The following is a 3,950-nucleotide window of genomic DNA, read 5'->3' as shown; positions in this document are numbered from 1 at the left end:
TCCTGCTTCCGGGACCCGCACCTGACCCTGCAAGTCTTGGCGCTGGCCCAGGGCGCAGGAGAAGCCGAGCCGCCGCCTAGCGGAGGACGCCGCGCGCCGCGACCTGCGTTCTCGGCAGCGAGACTGCACCCCCAACTCCTGCGTCACAATCGGTGAACCCTCCGTTACTCTGGGCCCTGGCGTTTCCTCCGCCGAGGGGCAGAAGCTGTGAAGAGCTCACTTCCTTCGGGCGGGGAGGCGGAACCGGGCTCACCGCGGACACCACGCCGCAGCCAGGCAGGCGTCGCTTTCCGACCTCTCCGGTGGCAGCTGTCCTTACAAATCCCGTACCGCCCAGGGCGCGCTTTGTTTCCTTTCTGCCGCGACCGTCCTAGTTCTGCCTGCTTCCTTCCCTCGTAATTGTTCTCTCCTCCGTTTTGTGGGTCTCCAGCATCTCAGCTCTGTCTGAAAAGCTCGCAAAACCTCGGTCTTGACCATCTTCCGGGCAGGAGCTAGACGCCATCCACCTCCAACTCAGGACTCCATATGTTTGGTAGCAAAAGAGCGGCTACCTGATGGGGCTCAGAGTTCGTTCAAGAATGTGACGAGAGTTGGATACAACCTCTCACACGCTGTTCAAGCCGCCAGTCTCTGGCACCTGCAGTAAGATCTCCGAGGAAAGTATTCTGGTAACAGTCTCCAACAACCCTCAATTCTCAAATCACAGGGACTCCTTTTGGTTCTTGGAATAGGTGACTGTTATGGCACTCCTCCAATCCTTTCAGACTTCAGTGCCTCTGCCCAGTCTTTAAATACTGGTGATCTCTGGGGCTTTGTCTTTTTCGCTCTCTACATGTTCTCTTTGGAAAATCTCAACCCCTACCAGGTTAAAATAGAACAATTCCTGCCTTAAAGTTGTAGATAAAAGGCAAGACACCCAGCTGAATTTCAGACAAACAATAATTTCTTGTGTCACCCTAATCCCAGGCCAGCAGAGGGCATTTCAGAGGTGGAACTTTTCTTTTTTCTTTGTTGCTGAGAAAGATTTGCCCTGAGCTAACATCTATTGCCAACCTTCCTCTCTCTCTCTCTTTTTTTCCTTCCCAAAGCCCCAGTACATAGTTGTATCTTCTAGTTGTAAGTCCTTCTAGTTCTATGTGATCTGCTGCCACAGCATGGCTACTGACAGACAAGTGGTGTGGTTCTGCACTAGGAACCCAACCCAGGCTCCTGAAGCAGAGTGTGCTGAACTTTAACCACTAGGCCATCAGGGCTGGCTCAATAAATAATTTCGTAACATAAGTCTATCCCATGAAATATTTATCTAAAATTCAAGTTTAACTGTGTGTCCTGTATCTTTATTTGCTAAATCTAACAACTCTAACCCCATCCACCCTCTTCACCCACACAAATGCTGATGACCTTTCAAACCACTATTTCCGGTCCCAACTCCCCAACCAGAATTCCAGGCCTGTGTACTCAACCCCTGTGGACATCTCACCGGCTGGTTCCTCAGACGCTGCAAACTCAACTTGTCCCAAGATGAACGCCACCCTTCCCATAAACCTGAACCTCTTCGGGTGTTCTCCATCTTCAGGAATGGCAGCACCAGTGGCTATATCACATCCTCTTCCCAGATTCTCCCCTCTTCCTCCCACTTCCCACCCAGTGGTATACATATTAATTCTGTTGTACTGATCCAATATTTTCAGTCCATCTCCAGCTTTAGAGCCCTCATTAATTCTCACCTGGTCCATAGTTCTCTTTGCTTCTAGCCAGACCTCCAAAACACTCTTTCACACTGCTGGGAAGTAGCAAAAATTTGCCAACAGGCTAATCGGATCAGGTCAAGTTCCTTTAATTTAAAAGCCCAACTTTGGAGTAGCTCCATGTGCAAAATGGGAACCTGTGCAACTCCTTCCAGCTGGAATTGAACCAGCGACCTAAGGATTCCCACAGAGACCAGACTACAGTCCTCTGCTCTACCAGCTGAGCTATCAAAGGGTGCACACCTTGTGTTTTTGGAAAATTCTTTGTTTGCACAGACAGGAACTTTGGAAAGGACGTCTGGAGCAGTCTTCCTCACTTGCTCCTAGAGGGCCACAGACGTCTGTGCCTTTTGAGCCCCACTGCGCGGCTTCTCTAGATCTCTGGCCTAAAGCTATGGTCATCAGCCACCTAAACACCTTTTTTAGAGTGACTCTAGATTTGAAGAGCTCTGACAGTGGCCAAAAAGGTCCAGGAGAGCCCGAACTCTGCGAGCTCATGGTTAAGGTCACCACTCAGCTGGCTGAGTCCTCTGGAAGGGCGTTTAATTGCAACGGTCCCTTCTCAATTGGCTTCGCCTAGTGCTGCTTCCTTTCTCTGGTGCTTATTGTTAAGACTTGGTGAAAATATCCGGGAAAACAATTTTCAGCCCTGAAGGAGCAGGGAAGCTGTTTGCCCAGGCCAGCCCGTGTCAGAGCCTGGCTCCAGGCCAAGGTCCCCACCTCAGTCCTGCCCCTGCCCTCGCTCACTCACTTTTCTGCAGAGATGTCTTCTTCTTGCCACGGATCAAACTTTAATGGACCTGGAAGGACTGATTGAGATGGCAACTTGGACTTATAGGCAGAGAAGATAATCGTGGCAGAATTTGTTGATTTGGCCCAGAAGGCCCTTTGCAAAATGTTTGGGTTTTACCCTGGGTCTTATGGCATCCTGAGGTCAGAAACAAACCTACATCAACGACCACCCAACAGAGCGGCAGCATTTATTACTTCTAAGAGCATCCACTGGTCCTACTGGTCACAACAGGAACCCCTGGACCAGCGGCGGTCTCTCTTGGACCTCCAATGCTCCTAATTCCCCCAGAGGACATCAGAGGGCTCTCCTAGCCCCTCCAAGACCTATGAACCAATGCGCTCTGAGTGCTGAGCTTGCCTATAAAGGTGTTTCTCTGACATTGCCTCCTCTTTCTGCTTTCCTTCAGTCTTAAAACTATGCTCACCCAAGATTTAACCTGGGTCCTTTCACATCCGAAGCAAGAATTATTGAGCATAAACCCACAGGGACAGAAATAGGTCCGTTCCTTCAGGGAGTCTACTCTGCCTGCATGCTCTGTACCCCATGTCCACTCCCACAGTCTTTTTATCAACTCTTTAGCGTTGCTCTTGTCTTCGGTATTATTTGTTCTCAAATCTGATTTGCTGGTTGTTGAGACCACAGCTCTCTCTGAAGATCATATCTGACCCATGGTCTCCCAAGAAGCCCCCATCCCTTACCGGGAAGCTTTACATCTAGAAGCAAAAACACTTGGGAGTACTCTACCCAAGGAAAGGTCATCTCTTTCATGAATGTGCAGACTCTTCCTTGTTGATCCCCAGAAGCTGACTCGATCTGTGTAGTCGAGGTTAGGCCTCCCTAGCTTCCCACATAGGAACTGTAGATAATAGAAGAATGAAGGCTTTCAGGAGTGTGTCTGTTCTCCAAGCCGGTGTGTTGGAATCCAGGTGAGTGTGTATGGCAGGGATTCCTGGGGAAGGTTTGGTTGGCTCAAGACTATCTGCCCAAAGGCTACTTGCAAAGTTGTCACCTTGTAGGTCTTATATTCTCAGAGGGAAAGAAAGAGCAATTGCTGTTACCTTCTGATTCCCAGCATCATGGGGGAGTCTTGCCTGGCAGGCTGGGGCTTCTTTCAGATCCAGCTGTCTCTCTGAGCTCTAAATCTGAAGTTGCAATTGTTTGCACATGGTGGGCAAGTGTCCAAGTTGGATTTACTATATCTGAATAATTTTTTGTGAATCTCTCAATTTAGAACATCTGCCAAACTCTTAGTTGTGAAGCTGCATGGTCAGGAGTTAGTACACTGTAAATCAGGGCTCCTGAGGTCAAATCTCAAGGGGGCCTTTGGGGCTGAATTGTGCATTAACAGCCTGATGCTTTCTGCTTCTTCACAACACCCTTCTGCGGTGGATCCCACAGAGCAGAGTAAA

At 49.4% G+C, this 3,950-nt stretch overlaps 1 non-coding gene across 1 annotated transcript; it reads right to left on the bottom strand.

Moving 5' to 3' along the window:
* Positions 1-1,894: 1,894 nt before the first annotated feature.
* TRNAY-GUA (transfer RNA tyrosine (anticodon GUA)) lies at positions 1,895-1,983 on the bottom strand. The gene is given in 2 exon segments: positions 1,895-1,930; positions 1,947-1,983. It is a non-coding gene; the product is annotated as a tRNA-Tyr (tRNA).
* Positions 1,984-3,950: the final 1,967 nt, after the last annotated feature.

Source organism: Equus quagga, chromosome 2 (assembly GCF_021613505.1).
Source record: "Equus quagga isolate Etosha38 chromosome 2, UCLA_HA_Equagga_1.0, whole genome shotgun sequence".
In the NCBI taxonomy this organism is placed as follows: Eukaryota; Metazoa; Chordata; class Mammalia; order Perissodactyla; family Equidae; genus Equus; species Equus quagga.
The sequence above is the reverse complement of the archived record's forward strand: the minus strand, read 5'-3'. Positions and strand labels throughout refer to the sequence as shown.